Source organism: Oncorhynchus gorbuscha, linkage group LG21 (assembly GCF_021184085.1).
Source record: "Oncorhynchus gorbuscha isolate QuinsamMale2020 ecotype Even-year linkage group LG21, OgorEven_v1.0, whole genome shotgun sequence".
NCBI lineage: Eukaryota > Metazoa > Chordata > Actinopteri > Salmoniformes > Salmonidae > Oncorhynchus > Oncorhynchus gorbuscha.
Genome location: NC_060193.1, coordinates 16,029,075 through 16,048,133, shown reverse-complemented (window position 1 = coordinate 16,048,133; position 19,059 = coordinate 16,029,075).

Genomic DNA, 19,059 nt, shown 5'->3' with positions numbered 1-19,059 from the left:
ACGACACTGTTTACAACGTTCCTCAATCTCAACAGTGGAGCCTAAAGGTATTAATCCATTTACATGGTTCCTCAATCGCAACAGTTGAGCCTGATCCTGAACTCAACCAAACCCATAAAGCCCTCCTCCCTACCTCTCATGATTTCAAGATTAGAAAGAGATTTGGTTTTTTTTGCATATGAATTCCTGAGATAATGTACACTATATATACAAAAGTATGGAGACACCCCTTTAAATGAGTGGATTTGGCTATTTCAGTCTCCATAGACAAATATTGGCAGTAGAATGGCCTTACTGAAGTGTTCAGTGACTTTCAATGTGGCACCGTCATTGGATAAGTCAGTTAATGAAATGTATGCCCTGCTAGAGATTCCCCAGTCAACTGTAACTGATGTTATTGTGAAGTGAAAATGTCTAGGAGCAACGAAGTGGTAGGCCACACAAGCTCACAGAACGGGACTGCAGAGTGAAGAAAGCATGTAGCTCATAACAATCGTCTGTCCTCGGTTGCAACACTCACTATCGAGTTCCAGAATGCCACAAGAACTGTTCGTCGGGAGCTTTATGAAATGGGTTTCCATGGCCGAGCAGCTGCACACAAGCCTAAGATCACCATATGCCAAACATTGGTTACAACTGCCCCCAGACCTGGCAGCGGCCCACACTGGTGACGGTTGCCGTGCTCACCACTCTCAACTTCCTGCTCTACCTGGCCTACTCCGCACGCCTGGTGTTTGTCAATGTGTGGGAGAGGAGGGAGAGAAACTATCGTGTAAAATGTATTCAGTTGCTCTTTGACAATGTAAAAGTATTGTTACATTACCTTTATCTTCACCAAGCAAATTAAAAGACAGTTCTGTGTCACTGTGGATGAAATATCAAACTGTAGATCATGTATTATTTAGGCTAAAGTTGGGCTGATAAAAAATGGTTTAAAAAACTGTTCTGCAATGTGGATATAATGGCTCCCGAGAGGCATAGTGGTCTAAAACACTGCATTTCAGTGCTAGAGGTGTCACTATAGACCCTGGTTTGATCCCAGGCTGTGTAACACTTAGGGCGGCGCACAGTTGGCCCAGCGTTGTCCAGGTTAGGGGAGGCCGGGGTAGGCCGTCATTATTCTTAACCTTTGCATGAAGTAAACATCCCCTTTAAAATGCTGCTATCTGGTACTTTTAGTTGAACGCCATCCTTTACTTTTCCATGAGTTGAAGTTGATTTGAATGTCTGGTTTGTATGAAGACAATGAAAGGCTTGGTAGTATACATTTTCTTTGTTATATTGTAATTCAGTGCCTTCAGAAAGTGTTCATACCCTTTGACTTATTTCATACCCTTTGCCTTCAGAAAGTGTTCATACCCTTTGACTTATTTCATACCCTTTGCCTTCAGAAAGTGTTCATATCCTTTGACTTATTTCATACCCTTTGCCTTCAGAAAGTGTTCATACCCTTTGACTTATTTCATACCCTTTGCCTTCAGAAAGTGTTCATACCCTTTGACTTATTTCATACCCTTTGCCTTCAGAAAGTGTTCATACCCTTTGACTTATTTCATACCCTTTGCCTTCAGAAAGTGTTCATACCCTTTGACTTATTTCATACCCTTTGCCTTATTTCATACCCTTTGCCTTCAGAAAGTGTTCATACCCTTTGACTTATTTCATACCCTTTGCCTTCAGAAAGTGTTCATACCCTTTGACTTATTTCATACCCTTTGCCTTATTTCATACCCTTTGACTTATTTCATACCCTTTGCCTTCAGAAAGTGTTCATATCCTTTGACATACACACTTAATAGCCAAGATGGAAGAGGTACATCAAAACAAAACACACCAAATGTGTTGTTTATGCTGCATCCACATATTCCTATCGCATACAAAACGACTTTACATATCAAATTAACCTGAAATCATCATGTTTTTACATTTTAGCCTGTTAAAGGTTAAATATAACAACTAAAAAATAAAACATAGGTTATTGTTAGATTATTGCAAACAAACTTGCTGCTTGGTGTCTCTTTGCGAGAGAGTTTGTCACGTTAACGTTGTACCACAGCCATTTTGAAAAGTATGTTTTCCACCAACGTATCCGTATGATCTGATCAGCCTGTCAGGGAATCTGAGTGTCTGGTTGAGGTGTTCTGCTGGTGTCCACTGATACTGTGTTTATTCTGCATGCAAAGTATTCAGACCCCTTGACTTTTTCCACATGTTGTTACATTACAGCATTATTATAAAATGTATTAAATAGTTTTTTTTTACTCATAAATCTATACAGTGTGAAAAAAAAAAAAAATGAAATATCACATTTACATTTACAAACCCTTTACTCAGTATTTTGTTGAAGCTCCTTTGGCAGCGATTACAGCCTTGAGTCTTCTTGGGTATGACGCTACAAGCTTGGCACACCTATATTTGGGGAGTTTCTCACATTCTTCTCTGCAGATCCTTTGAAGCTCTGTCAGGTTGGATGGGGAGTGTCACATAGAGATGGTGCCAGATTTCTTTCAGATGTGACGCTTGGTATTCAGGCCAAAGAGTTCAATCTTGGATTCATCAGACCATAGAATCTTGTTTCATGGTCTGAGAGTCCTTTTGGTGTAAACTCCAAGCGAGCTGTCATGTGCCGTTAACTGAGTAGTGGCTTCACGTCTGGCCACTCTACAATAAAAGCCTTATTGGTGGAGTACTGCAGAGATGGTTTTCCTTTTGGAAGGTCTCCCATCTCCACAGAGGAACTCTGTCAGAGTGACTATTGGGTTCTTGGTCACCTCCCTGATCAAGGCCCTCCCCCCCTGATTGCTCTGTTTGGCCAGGCGGCCAGCTCTAAGAAGAGTCTTGGTGGTTCCAAACTTCTTCCATTTCAAAATGATGGAGGCCACTGTGTTCTTGAGTCCTTCAATGCTGCAGACATTTTTGGTACCCTTTCCCAGATCTTTGCCTTGACACAACACGGTCTCGGAGCTCTAGGGACAATTCCTTTGACTTCATGGCTTGATTTTTACTCTGACGTGCACTGTCAAATGTGGGACCTTATATAGACAGGTCTGTGCCTTTCCAAATAATTTCCAATAATTTGAATTTACCACAGGTGGACTCCAATGTAGTTGTAGAAATATTTCAAGGATGATCAATGGGAAGAGCATGCAGCTGAGCTCAATTTCGAGTCTCATAGCAAAGGGTCTAGTTATGTAAATAAGTTATCTGTTTTATTTGTTTGTTTTAAAACATTTGCAAACATTTCTAACAATCTGTTTTCACTTCATCATTATATGGGGTATTGTTTGTAGATTAATGAGGGAATAAAATGTGTAAAAGGTCAAGGGGTCTGAATACTTTCCAAATGAACAGTTTATGCATGACGAGTGTCTGGTTGAGGTTCTATAGTGATGTTCACTAATACTGTATTTCCACTTTCTAAACTGTGTGTTTCATATTATATTTCCTAAATGAGTGTTTATGCTATATAATAAACTATGTTTGCGTCTCAGTGGTGTTACGGCTCAGTAGGCAGTTTTTCTGAACAACTGATCTGATCAACTGAACAATTGTCCCTGTGTCTCATTCAAGGAAGTTATTCAAGGAAGTTATTCAAGGAAGTTATTCAAGGAAGTTATTCAAGGAAGTTACTCAAGGAAGTTACTCTCCCTTTATAAAGCCGTTATTCAAAATATGTTATGAATGTATATTCTGCCCTTGAGTTGCGTTCCCATGCAAAACTAGACAGATAGCTAACAACTAAGTCTTCAATAAAACTCCCAAGGCGTGACTTTTCTTGAATGAATATATTGAAAACGTTTATGTTGTGAAACTGCAAAATACAGAAAAGAATATACTTTAGTATTCAATTCACACCGACATACTGTAGCTGTACGTTAAACATTTGAAGTTGCATAAATACAAAGCACGCGCTAAGGTACCATGCATCTGGCATGATGCCAAACCATATAGCTAATTGTTAACCATATGGTAATTGCCTCCTTTCATTACTCTAATAATGTATAACCATCTATGTAGAATAACAAATCATATTACACTAGAAACAGTAACAAAACTACAGTATTGTATATTTTACAATTAGTTTGCATGACGCATGAGCAAAGTAATACAGCTAACGACATACATTAAAGGCCTTGCAATTTGTGAGTAAATGCAACCAACATTGATATGTAAGCAACTCTATCAATAACAAGATTATCATCATTAGATAAATGCTTGAATCGAACTTACAAACAAATATTTTTCCAAGGCTGAAGCGTGACAAGAAATAACTACATTGAAAGACCTGCACCTTAGCGTTGTTTGTAGCTGCTTCTATGCGTGCAAAACTAATTCTGTACTTCCTGTTTGCTTCGTCTTTCTAAGTACCAGAAAGCGCCACTAGGGGGCAAATAACACCATTGAACACAATGAAAATCCAATTTAACCATTGTAATAAAATAAACTGTTACCTTCTAACAGGATGGCAGCACAATGTATGAAAACTTGTCAGACCTGTTGGGGGAAGGGCACCTTTGTCCTATACTGTAGGTAGATTTTGTACATGGGCACAGAAGTCCATTCTCAGCAGAAGAATGTAGAGGATGATTTTGGCAGTGGGGTATTCGTGTGTTGCTGTTATTGCCACTTGGGTGAAAACCTTGGCTACATTGTAAGTCGCTCTGGATAAGAGCGTCTGCTAAATGACTTAAATGTAATGTAAATGTAATCCTTCCTGTGCTGATGTCACTTGTTCCTTTTATGGATGATGATGTGAATGGTTTCTCCCAGGGTGCGTTCTGACAGGGCAGAGTCCCAGGGCAGAATGTGTTGTTGGGCACTAGATCGTATTAACCTTTTACCCTTCAAATAGTCATCTTTCACTGAAGAACTTGCTGTTGGAGGAGTCACACAAGATGACAATGTTAGCCTTCTCCTGCGCTGACTGTGTGCCACTGTTGTGAGCTGTGGAGTCTGGTACTAGGGGGCATCATTGGTGTAGGTAGGTGGAGTAGCCAGGGGTACAACTTTGGTTATAAGTTTCATGAATGATGATGTGTGTCAGTTGAGGGTGAAGTGCAATAGGTCAAATCATATCAAATGTTATTTTTCACATGCGTCTACATCAGGTAGACCTTACGGTGAAATGCTTACTTACAAGCCCTTCACCAACAATGCAGTTCTGAGTATGTATATATAATAATAATATAATAATAATATATGCCATTAGCAGACGCTTTTATCCAAAGCGACTTACAGTCATGTGTGCATACATTCTACGTATGGGTGGTCCCGGGGATCGAACCCACTACCCTGGCGTTACAAGCGCCATGCTCTACCAACTGAGCTATGTATGTATGTCACCTATGTATGTGTTTATGTATTCATGTATTTCACACCATTAAGTGCTAGATGATTGTAAACAAACTTGCTGCTTGCCGTCACTTCGTGAGAGAGTTTGTCTCATTAATGATGTACCGTTGCTACGTCACAGGCATTTTGAAAAGTCATTTGCACACCGCCATATCTGTGATCTGATCAGCCGGTCAAAGTCTGAGTGTCTGGTTGAGGTGCTCTGCTAATGTCCACCGATACTGTGTTTCTTCTATATAGCGAATAAACTCTGTTTCATATGGTGTAAAAGAAGTGTGAATGTTGGATTCTGATGGGATATGACAGTTGAACTGAGCTCATGAGGCATTTATAAGTTGTGTTCTTTGAGAATCAATTGGTTTATGTAATTCATTTAAAAGTCCCAAAATGGATGCACCAATCATAGATTGGTCTTGCAATTAACCCTTAAGCTACCGACTGGGGTCATTTTGAATTCAAAGGCATATTTTTGATCACACCGCAAAGGTGTTGTATTCAATTTTACATGAATAAATCCACTTGTTCTTAATACATCTAAACGGTTGTTCAATGTTAGTATAAATATGGACTTATTTTGATCCCCCCAAAAAAACACCTGTCTCCACCTATAGTATTTAGATAAATAGGATCTTTTATCTAGTTTTCTCTGGAGACATAACAAGTTACCGATACCCCCAGAGGGTGAACCGGGACCGGTAGCAGTAATGTTGACCTGAGAGACAGATCACCTGCAGAGATGGAGTCCCTTATGTACTCACCTCTGATAATACCTAATTGTATAACAGGTATTACTGTATACAAATTCTAAATGACCTTAGATGTATGCATAGTTGCTGTCAAAACAGCTCATTAAAGTATGTACATAAGTGGTATGAATACTTGGTAGATCTGCAATACAGAAACCAGCTACTCTTTGAATGTACACATACATAGTCCTGTATTGGTGTGTATTCTCAGAAAAGTAGTTATACCAGAATTCCTATAATATCCACCAGAATTCATATAATACCCTCCAATATTCTATATGTGAAACGTATGATACTTTGAAGGTTTGAAGTGACATTGAGGACTTGGTCATGCTCTTTGAAACATGCTGCCATAGCTCCTACCCCTCTCATTGTTTATCCCACAGCAATGCTAATGCTTGCTCTGGGGTAAGTAAATAAAGAAAACTAAGCCATATTTTTGGTCATTGTCTCTCAGGACAAATAAGAAGTGTACAGGAGTCTCACCGTCAAGGTATTCTAAAGACACACCTGATAATCTAGGAAGATCAATTAAGTTAACAAAGTGGGACATTTTCTCTGAACTTAATCTTCAGATACAACTTAACAGAAAGGAAAAAAAAGTGACTTAGAGAGCTTTTACATTTCTCCACTTTTTTGGATCAAACAAATACAAGTTTCCACACTTGGACAGAAAAATATTGCACTTATTGTCAAGTATGGAGGGTGAGTATTATTCATTGCCTGTAGTTCTTTTAGCAATTGATTCATGTAATTTAGTAGATTTACTGTTTATACATTTTGTTTATTAACTTTTAAACTAGTGAGATGTATTGTAGAGTGTTCTCCGGGGCCACATGCCTTCCTCATTGTGCTTAGAGTGGACAGGTACACAGTCCACGAGGAACAAGTCATCACAAAAATTGAGGAATGTTTTTCACCAGAGGACTTCAAATATGCCACAGTTCTCTTCACTTATGGTTACCAGCTGAAATGTAAAAACCATTGGGAATTTTGTGATAGCTAATAAGAACCTGAGTGAGCTCGTGGAGAAATGTGGAGGCTGCTGTCACGTCATTGATAATGAATTCTGGAACAACAGTCAGCAGGGTCAGTACAGGAACTACCAGTACCAAGTAGCAGAGTTACTCAACACCATAGAGAAGATGGTGAGAGAGAACGGAGGAGGCTTCTACACCAACGAGATGCTCCAAGAAATGGAGGGAGACATACAAGCAAAGGTAAAGAGTCTTGAGGAGGAGTCAAATGGACAGATGTTGAGGGAAGAGAACAGAAATGAAGCCAAGAGAAGAGCGTGGAAGAAACTTCAGAAAACACTGAAAAACGTAGCAGCAAGTGTAATGTTAGGAGTTTCATTGGAGTTGCAGAGCCATTAACATTAGTACTCTAAATTATTGCAATGCCACTAATAACTTTAGGAGGATAAGGAGTAGCATTAGTATGATTAGCTGGAGGAGCAGCAGCAGCAGTAGCAGCAGGAGGAGCAGCAGTAGCAGGAGCAGCAGTAGCAGGAGGAAGAGGAGCAGCAGCAATAGGAGTAGGGAGAGAAGCAGTTGCAGCAGGAGGAGCACTGGGCGCAAGAGGAGGAGCAGTAGCAGGAGCAGCAGTAGCAGGAGGAAGAGGAGCAGCAGCAATAGGAGAAGGGAGAGAAGCAGTAGCAGCAGGAGGAGCACTGGGCGCAAGAGGAGGAGCAGTAGCAGCAGGAGGAGCACTGGGAGCAAGAGGAGGAGCAGTAGCAGCAGGAGGAGCACTGGGAGCAAGAGGAGGAGCAGTAGCAGCAGGAGGAGCACTGGGAGCAAGAGGAGGAGCAGTAGCAGCAGGAGGAGCACTGGGAGCAAGAGGAGGAGCAGTAGCAGCAGAACTGAATCTTCAAACAAATAAAAAATGTTCAGAGAAATCAAACGTTATAACAGGTCCTAGTTAACAGCAGCAAATGTTTAATTGAATGTCTGATATTTTCAAATAATTACAAGACAAATACTTTCCTATCAATCTAAATTATGTAATGAGTCAAATTGGAAAAAAGAGCACACAAAAAGAGAACATGACATTATATAAAATATGAATGATTATAACATGTCATTATAACATTGTATAAGTTGAAACAACTGGAGACTGAGAAGAGGCTCATAAAATATTATTTACCAAGATAGATTTCTCACAGCTTAATATCTTTTGATTGATCAGTGTGCCATCAGCTCAATTGTGAAATTGTGGATCACTGTGATATTTTTTGGTATTTACTCTTTTAAATGATTAAAGTGGGACTGTGACCTGGCATGTATTCCCCACTCTGTTGATTGAATTGCTTGCAAAAACAATAAACAAGCTACTTGTTCACAATCTGATGGATATTTCTGTGTACATTACAATATCTTGTTCTTAGAGCATCTCTACCTCGAGGGCAGACACAATGTGAATGGTTAAGTTTAGGCAAGAAATGCGATTGGTTGAGTTTAAGCAAGCAATTCCAATCATATTGATATAAGAGCAGATCTCCCTCAAGGGAAGAAATATATATGATTGGTTAAGTTTATGCACAGGGACATTGGCCAAATCGACCCCCTAAGCCCTAGACCCTATACACTTGTGGACATTTGTGTGGTATAAGGTGCAATATGGTGTACCTTCCACCTAGCCTATTACAGGGCGAGGTGGAGCTATTACCATATTGCTTACACCTGTCAAATCCAGTGAGATCTCCACAAGTCCCATAGGGTGTAGAGGTTAGGGGTCGATTTGAAATTTGGGCCTTTGTGTATGGCAACCTGCTTGTTACACTCCTCATGTCATGTTTTGTCTTAGATTGTCTTGTCATTTTGCTTTTCCCTCTGTTCGTTTTCCCCCTGCTGGTCTTTTTAGGTTTGTTCCCCTTTTTCTCTCTCTCTTCCTCTCTCTCTTCTCTCTATCGTTCCGTTCCTGCTCCCAGCTGTTCCTATTCCCCTAATCAATCATTTAGTCTTCCCACACCTGTTCCCTATCCTTTTCCCTGATTAGAGTCCCTATTTCTCCCCTTGTTTTCCGTTTCTGCCCTGTCGGATCCTTGTCTATTGTTCACCGTGCTGTGTCTGTGTATCGCCCTGTCGTGTCGTGTTTCCCTCAGATGCTGCGTGGTGAGCAGGTGTCTGAGTCTGCTACGTTCAAGTGCCTTCCCGAGGCAACCTGCAGTTCTTGATCGAGTCTCCAGTCTGTTCTCGTCATTACGAGTGGAATTATGTCTTATGATTGTAGATTTGCTTTACTGGATTAAAGACTCTGTTTTCGCCAAGTCGCTTTTGGGTCCTCATTCACCTGCATGACAGAAGGATCCGACCAAAGAATGGACCCAGCGACTACAGACGCTCGTAACACTGCCGTCGAGATCCAAGGAGCCATGCTCGGCAGACACGAGCAGGAATTGTCTGCTGCTCGCCATGCCGTGGAGAACCTGGCCGCTCAGGTTTCCGACCTCTCTGGACAGTTCCAGAGTCTTCGTCTCGTGCCACCTGTTACTTCCTGGCCTGCCGAGCCTCCGGAACCTAGGGTTAATAACCCACCTTGCTACTCCGGGCAGCCCACGGAGTGCCGCTCCTTTCTCACCCAGTGTGATATTGTGTTCTCTCTCCAACCCAACACATACTCTAGAGAGAGAGCTCGGGTTGCTTACGTCATTTCACTCCTTACTGGCCGGGCTCGAGAGTGGGGCACAGCTATCTGGGAGGCAAGGGCTGATTGTTCAAACAATTACCAGAACTTTAAAGAGGAGATGATTCGGGTTTTTGACCGTTCAGTTTTTGGTAGGGAGGCTTCTAGGGCCCTGGCTTCCCTATGCCAAGGTGATCGATCCATAACGGATTACTCTATAGAGTTTCGCACTCTTGCTGCCTCTAGTGACTGGAACGAGCCGGCGCTGCTCGCTCGTTTTCTGGAGGGACTCCACGCAGTGGTCAAAGATGAGATTCTCTCTCGGGAGGTTCCTTCCAGTGTGGACTCTTTGATTGCTCTCGCCATCCGCATAGAACGACGGGTAGATCTTCGTCACCAAGCTCGTGGAAGAGAGCTCGCGTCAACGGTGTTTCCCTGCTCCGCATCGCAACCATCTCCCTCCTCTGGCTCAGAGACTGAGCCCATGCAGCTGGGAGGTATTCGCATCTCGACTAAGGAGAGGGAACGGAGGATCACCAACCGCCTGTGCCTCTATTGCGGATTTGATGGACATTTTGTCAATTCATGTCCAGTAAAGGCCAGAGCTCATCAGTAAGCGGAGGGCTACTGGTGAGCGCTACTACTCAGGTCTCTTCATCTAGATCCTGTACTACTATGTCGGTCCATCTACGCTGGACCGGTTCGGGTGCTACATGCAGTGCCTTGATTGACTCTGGGGCTGAGGGTTGTTTCATGGACGAAGCATGGGCTCGGAAACATGACATTCCTTTCAGACAGTTAGACAAGCCTACGCCCATGTTTGCCTTAGATGGTAGTCATCTTCCCAGTATCAGATTTGAGACACTACCTTTAACACTCACAGTATCTGGTAACCACAGTGAGACTATTTCTTTTTTGATTTTTCGTTCACCTTTTACACCTGTTGTTTTGGGTCATCCCTGGCTAGTATGTCATAATCCTTCTATTAATTGGTCTAGTAATTCTATCCTATCCTGGAACGTTTCTTGTCATGTGAAGTGTTTAATGTCTGCCATCCCTCCCATTTCTTCTGTCCCCACTTCTCAGGAGGAACCTGGCGATTTGACAGGAGTGCCGGAGGAATATCATGATCTGCGCACGGTCTTCAGTCGGTCCCGAGCCAACTCCCTTCCTCCTCACCGGTCGTATGATTGTAGTATTGATCTCCTTCCGGGGACCACTCCTCCTCGGGGTAGACTATACTCTCTGTCGGCTCCCGAACGTAAGGCTCTCGAGGATTATTTATCTGTGTCTCTTGACGCCGGTACCATAGTGCCTTCTTCCTCTCCGGCCGGGGCGGGGTTCTTTTTGTTAAGAAGAAGGACGGTACTCTGCGCCCCTGCGTGGATTATCGAGGGCTGAATGACATAACGGTTAAGAATCGTTATCCGCTTCCCCTTATGTCATCAGCCTTCGAGATTCTGCAGGGAGCCAGGTGCTTTACTAAGTTGGACCTTCGTAACGCTTACCATCTCGTGCGCATCAGAGAGGGGGACGAGTGGAAAACGGCGTTTAACACTCCGTTAGGGCATTTTGAGTACCGGGTTCTGCCGTTTGGTCTCGCCAATGCGCCAGCTGTTTTTCAGGCATTAGTTAATGATGTTCTGAGAGACATGCTGAACATCTTTGTTTTTGTCTATCTTGACGATATCCTGATTTTTTCACCGTCACTCGAGATTCATGTTCAGCACGTTCGACGTGTTCTACAGCGCCTTTTAGAGAATTGTCTCTACGTGAAGGCTGAGAAGTGCTCTTTTCATGTCTCCTCCGTTACTTTTCTCGGTTCCGTTATTTCCGCTGAAGGCATTCAGATGGATTCCGCTAAGGTCCAAGCTGTCAGTGATTGGCCCGTTCCAAGGTCACGTGTCGAGTTGCAGCGCTTTCTAGGTTTCGCTAATTTCTATCGGCGTTTCATTCGTAATTTCGGTCAAGTTGCTGCCCCTCACAGCTCTTACTTCTGTCAAGACGTGTTTTAAGTGGTCCGGTTCCGCCCAGGGAGCTTTTGATCTTCTAAAAGAACGTTTTACGTCCGCTCCTATCCTCGTTACTCCTGACGTCACTAGACAATTCATTGTCGAGGTTGACGCTTCAGAGGTAGGCGTGGGAGCCATTCTATCCCAGCGCTTCCAGTCTGACGATAAGGTTCATCCTTGCGCTTATTTTTCTCATCGCCTGTCGCCATCTGAACGCAACTATGATGCGAACTGCTCGCCATCCGCTTAGCCCTAGGCGAATGGCGACAGTGGTTGGAGGGGGCGACCGTTCCTTTTGTCGTTTGGACAGACCATAAGAACCTTGAGTACATCCGTTCTGCCAAACGACTTAATGCCCGTCAAGCTCGTTGGGCGTTGTTTTTCGCTCGTTTCGAGTTTGTGATTTCTTACCGTCCGGGTAGCAAGAACACCAAGCCTGATGCCTTATCCCGTCTGTTTAGTTCTTCTGTGGCTTCTACTGATCCCGAGGGGATTCTTCCTTATGGGCGTGTTGTCGGGTTGACAGTCTGGGGAATTGAAAGACAGGTTAAGCAAGCACTCACGCACACTGCGTCGCCGCGCGCTTGTCCTAGTAACCTCCTTTTCGTTCCTGTTTCCACTCGTCTGGCTGTTCTTCAGTGGGCTCACTCTGCCAAGTTAGCTGGTCATCCCGGTGTTCGAGGCACTCTTGCGTCTATTCGCCAGCGCTTTTGGTGGCCGACTCAGGAGCGTGACACGCGCCGTTTCGTGGCTGCTTGTTCGGACTGCGCGCAGACTAAGTCGGGTAACTCTCCTCCTGCCGGTCGTCTCAGACCGCTCCCCATTCCTTCTCGACCATGGTCTCACATCGCCCTAGACTTCATTACCGGTCTGCCTTTGTCTGCGGGGAAGACTGTGATTCTTACGGTTGTCGATAGGTTCTCTAAGGCGGCACATTTCATTCCCCTCGCTAAACTTCCTTCCGCTAAGGAGACGGCACAAATCATCATCGAGAATGTGTTCAGAATTCATGGCCTCCCGTTAGACGCCGTTTCAGACAGAGGCCCGCAATTCACGTCACAGTTTTGGAGGGAGTTCTGTCGTTTGATTGGTGCGTCCGTCAGTCTCTCTTCCGGGTTTCATCCCCAGTCTAACGGTCAAGCAGAGAGGGCCAATCAGACGATTGGTCGCATACTACGCAGCCTTTCTTTCAGAAACCCTGCGTCTTGGGCAGAACAGCTCCCCTGGGCAGAATACGCTCACAACTCGCTTCCTTCGTCTGCTACCGGGTTATCTCCGTTTCAGAGTAGTCTGGGTTACCAGCCTCCTCTGTTCTCATCCCAGCTTGCCGAGTCCAGCGTTCCCTCCGCTCAAGCGTTTGTCCAACGTTGTGAGCGCACCTGGAGGAGGGTGAGGTCTGCACTTTGCCGTTACAGGGCACAGACTGTGAGAGCCGCCAATAAACGTAGGATTAAGAGTCCTAGGTATTGTTGCGGCCAGAGAGTGTGGCTTTCCACTCGCAACCTTCCTCTTACGACAGCTTCTCGTAAGTTGACTCCGCGGTTCATTGGTCCGTTCCGTGTCTCCCAGGTCGTCAATCCTGTCGCTGTGCGACTGCTTCTTCCGCGACATCTTCGTCGCGTCCATCCTGTCTTCCATGTCTCCTGTGTCAAGCCCTTTCTTCGCACCCCCGTTCGTCTTCCCTCCCCCTCCCGTCCTTGTCGAGAGCGCACCTATTTACAAGGTACGTAGGATCATGGACATGCGTTCTCGGGGACGGGGTCACCAATACTTAGTGGATTGGGAGGGTTACGGTCCTGAGGAGAGGAGTTGGGTTCCGTCTCGGGACGTGCTGGACCGTTCACTTATTGATGATTTCCTCCGTTGCCGCCAGGATTCCTCCTCGAGTGCGCCAGGAGGCGCTCGGTGAGTGGGGGGTACTGTCATGTTTTGTCTTAGATTGTCTTGTCATTTTGCTTTTCCCTCTGTTCGTTTTCCCCCTGCTGGTCTTTTTTAGGTTTGTTCCCCTTTTTCTCTCTCTCTTCCTCTCTCTCTTCTCTCTATCGTTCCGTTCCTGCTCCCAGCTGTTCCTATTCCCCTAATCAATCATTTAGTCTTCCCACACCTGTTCCCTATCCTTTTCCCTGATTAGAGTCCCTATTTCTCCCCTTGTTTTCCGTTTCTGCCCTGTCGGATCCTTGTCTATTGTTCACCGTGCTGTGTCTGTGTATCGCCCTGTCGTGTCGTGTTTCCCTCAGATGCTGCGTGGTGAGCAGGTGTCTGAGTCTGCTACGTTCAAGTGCCTTCCCGAGGCAACCTGCAGTTCTTGATCGAGTCTCCAGTCTGTTCTCGTCATTACGAGTGGAATTATGTCTTATGATTGTAGATTTGCTTTACTGGATTAAAGACTCTGTTTTCGCCAAGTCGCTTTTGGGTCCTCATTCACCTGCATGACACCTCACCCACCACCAATCTGACTCCTAGTGTGCAACTTTAAATCTTTAAATTAATCTGACTCCTAGTAAGGCCTTTATTATTTTCACTCTCACTGGTTGCTGTAAGCTCCACCCACTGACTGTTGACCTTTCATCCAACCAATCACATTAATCCTACCCTTGATCTTCCCTAAGAACAAGACTGAATAAGGAAAACCACTGAGCTATTTAGAAGTCTAGAGCATTGGTTGACATATTTTCATTTATATATACTGTAGTTCCACTGACTGTCACCATGTATATATAGGGATATCTACTGTCATCATTTTTATTTTTTATTTTTTTATTTCACCTTTATTTAACCAGGTAAGCTAGTTGAAGAACAAGTTCTCATTTGCAACTGCGACCTAGCCAAGATAAAGCATAGCAGTTCAACACATACAACAACACAGAGTTACACACAGAACGAACAAAACATACAGTCAATAATACAGTAGAAAAAAAAGTCTATATACAGTGAGTGCAAATTAGGTCAAATAAGGGAGTTAAGGCAATAAATAGGCCATGGTGGCGAAGTAATTACAATATGGCAATTAAACACTGGAATGGTAGATGTGCAAGAGATGGATGTGCAAGTAGAGATACTGTGGTGCAAAAGGAGCAAAATAAATAAATACAGTATGGGGATGAGGTAGATAGATGGGCTGTATACAGATGGGCTATGAACAGGTGCAGTGATCTGTGAGCTGCTCTGACAGCTGGTTCTTAAAGCTAGTGAGGGAGATGGGAATCTCCAGCTTCAGTGATTTTTGCAGTTCATTCCAGTCAGTGGCAGCAGATAACTGGAAGGAAAGGCGACCAAAGGAGGAATTGGCTTTGGGGGTGACCAGTGAGATATACCTGCTGGAGAGTGTACTACGAGTAGATGCTGCTATGGTGACCAGCGAGCTGAGATAGTGCGGGGCTTTACCTAGCAGAGACTTGTAGATAACCTGTAGCCAGTGGGTTTGGCGACGAGTATGAAGCGAGGGCCAGCCAATGAGAGCGTATAGGTCGCAGTGGTGAGTAGTGTATGGGGCTTTGGTGGCAAAACGGATGGCACTGTGATAGACTACATCCAGTTTGCTGAGTAGAGTGTTGGAGGCTATTTTATAGATGACATCGCCAAAGTCAAGGATCGGTAGGATGGTCAGTTTTACGAGGGTATGTTTGGCAGCATGAGTGAAGGAAGCTTTGTCGCGAAATAGGAAGCCGATTCTAGATTTAATTGGATTGGAGATGCTTAATGTGAGTCTGGAAGGAGAGTGTACAGTCTAGCCAGACACCTAGGTATTTGTAGTTATCCACGTATTCTAAGTCAGAGCCGTCCAGAGTAGTGATGCTGGATGGGCGGGCAGGTGCGGGCAATGATCGGTTGAATAGCATGCATTTATTTGCGTGTAAGAGCAGTTGGAGGCCACGGAAGGAGAGTTGTATGGCTCGTGTGGAGGTTAGTTAACACAGTGTCCAAAGAAGGGCCAGAAGTATACAGAATGGTGTCGTCTGCGTAGAGGTGGATCAGAGAATCACCAGCAGCAAGAGCGACATCATTGATGTATACAGAGAAGAGAGTCGGCCTGAGAATTGAACCCTGTGGCACCCCCATAGAGACTGCCAGAGGTCCAGACAACAGGCCCTCCGATTTGAAACACTGAACTCTATCAGAGAAGTAGTTGGTGAACCAGGCGAGGCAATCATTTGAGAAACCAAGGCTATCGAGTCTGCCAATAAGAATGTGGTGATTGACAGAGTCGAAAGCCTTGGCCAGGTCGATGAATACCGCTGCACAGTAATGTCTCTTATCGATGGCGGTTATGATATCGTTAAGGACCTTGAGCGTGGCTGAGGTGCACCCATGACCAGCTCGGAAACCAGATTGCATAGCGGAGAAGGTATGATGTGATTCAAAATGGTCAGTAATCTGTTTGTTAACTTGGCTTTCGAAGACCTTAGAGATGCAGGGTAGTATAGATATAGGTCTGTAGCAGTTTGGGTCTAGAGTGTCTCCCCCTTTGAAGAGGCTAGTTTATGTTGGAGAGATTCCAGTAATAGAGGCAGAGAAAAATACTTTAGAGAAAAAGCAGGTCCACACCACATTGGGTGAGGTGGGTTGCAGGAGAGTATTTTGCAGTAAGGGTTTAGAAATATATAAAAAGATATGCGAAGAAAAATATATATACATGGGACACGACAAGACACGATGGGACAAATACGTCTGACTGCTACGCCATCTTGGTTTGATCATTGATTTATAGTGATATCTACTGTCATCACTGCCAATGTTCCCTCTAATGTTTCGGCACTGAGAAAATTTCAGGTCTGCTGAGCGCAAACTTGAACCTTGCGAGATTTCTGTGCAACTTCCAGCACATGTTTGTGAACACTGAGTCTGTACCCGCTTTAATGTACTGTTTTAACAGTGGTCAAGTGCGCTACTGTGGGTATTTGATCATAATTTAGGCCTAGCAGAGTGGCCTACCATAAAAACAATGGATAAAATGTATCATGTAACATTTGAACATGGAAATAGCGGTTCCATCATTCAGCCTACAGTAGCAGCCAATGTGTGTTATTCAATGTAGGCCTTAATTCCATGAGACTTTAGAAAAAACATGCAAGGCTTGACATTAACCTGTTTATCCACTTGTCCTTCAGACAAGGAGGTGACTGAAAACATTGTGTTGTTTGATGCAAGAAACCCCTTTACCAAATACAATTAATTTATTACGTCCATTATAGTATTACAGAGAATAAGACAAATTATGCTACCTTCTGCCAATTGGCTACTTAGCTTATTCAAGCAGGCCTCAAAATACAACGCTGCCCCTTTAAGACACAAAGAAACACTTTACCTGACTCCCTTTTCAAAGATGGCTAGAAATGTGCACGTTTTGGGCTCTTGTAGGAAGCAATCACTCCCATATTCCTGACTACAAATTAGCAATAACTGTGCTAATAACTCACTACCTAGCAAAGAATATGAACAAATATGCACGTGGCTACATGCAGCTCTTGCTTTGGTCTCAAACCAAGTTATAATAATCTCGACCACTCATTCAGTAAAACCGTCCAGTTCAAAGTGAATGGCACAAATCCATATTTGGCAATGGTCTATTTGCATATAGGCCTAGTGCAGCTCTGATTGGTTATGGCGCACTGGTCTGTGCAGAGTACGGGCCTGAGCCAAGCCTGCCAATGCAATAGAATCCTACTCTGATGCGTTCTGCCTACAACAACATTTCTTGTCTAGTTAGTTTTGCATACTAAGCCTTGCATAGTTTTTGTTTTGTTTCGGTATGTTGAATTGAAAGTGACTAATATTGTGTTGATTCGATTACAATTCCCACAGTAAAGGGAAATGTTGGTATTGTCAACTAATGGGGAAAACTCCAGAACTTCGTGCTTCTCTGCTTGGCTTTATATTTCTTCTGCACAGCAGTCCCTGGGAAGCTGCACACCCGAGTACGTGCGCAGCTTAAAGGGAACATTGGAAGGGACTACCTCAACTTGTCCAACAAGAAACCCTTGTTTTTGTTGTCCATTGCAAAATGTTTTGCTGCGGTCGGGTACATGCCATGCACCTACTACAGTGTAAAACACTTTGCTGTGGTGTGCACTAATGAATAAAACCCAGCTCCTTAGTGTTAGGTCTAGTAATTGATCACCTCATCTCCTTTTCCTGATCACGTTCTACTCCTCCAGTACACTTGTGCTCACACAAAAAAAGATAAGACAGTCAGAGAAAGCTATTCCAGCTGTAACTTGTACTAGGCTAGTCAGTATACACACAGTAATGAGGAGATAGAAAGCCCTGGGGTAAATCTAAATTGTATTTCCTTGATTCCTCCATTTTGAGAGGGAGGCAAGAAGAGAGGATGCGAGGAGTCAAGGAATTACAATTGAGATGCACTCCTTGCATTCAGTCTGACGTCGTCGCCCTCTGGTGGCGTTGGTGTCAGTCTCACAGCTCACCACTAGTCTCTCAGCGTCATCCTTTTTCATTGGGCCAAAGCTAAGATTCTCCTAAATCGGACTAGCCTTCCTAGACATTGCCGGTGTCTGAAAAGACAACCTACTCACTATATAGGGTACTACTCTTGACCCGGAGCCATATGGGGCCTGGTAAAAAGTAGTGCACTGTATATGGGAATAGGGTGCCATTTGGGACGCAGAGTTTGATTCACGTTTAATATACTCATCAAATGTTTTCATTGAATTAACTGAATGCAACGTACACTGATAGCATCAGTCTGATACTTCACAATCATCCTCATCATATGCTTCTCAGCAACACATTCCTCTTCAGTGTGTTTAGCTCTAAGCCTGGCTTCCCTAATGCCTTGTTACTATAAATCCCTCATTACTTGGTCTATTAGCCAGAGAAGAGCTCTTTAAGAGCCTCCCTTCTTCTCTGGGACGAGGGAGAAATACACAGGAAGCTGAACTAATGTCTACATCTCAGATCTAGAGGGACCTAGACCAGTGGAGGCTGCAGAGGGAAGGACGGCTCATAATAATGTCTGGAACGGAGCAAATGGAATGGCATCAAACAAATAGAAACCATGTGTTTGATACCATTCCACAGATTCCGCTCCAGCCATTACCAAGAGTCCGTCCTCCCCAATTAAGATGCCACCAATCTCATGTGGCCCACTCACAAATCCCCATGCGACATTTGGTAGTAAGTCATGAATTCAAACCTTCATCCTCATGCCCCCATCGGCGATGTTCTGGAATGTCCCCTTGTATTTAAAGAGTAGGTTATGGTCGCGCTCCTGTGCTTAGACGTTGCATGCATCAACCAATGGTTGCGTGCACGTTATAAACTTACGGATTGCTATAATGTACATTCAGACTTTTTCCAAATTCTGT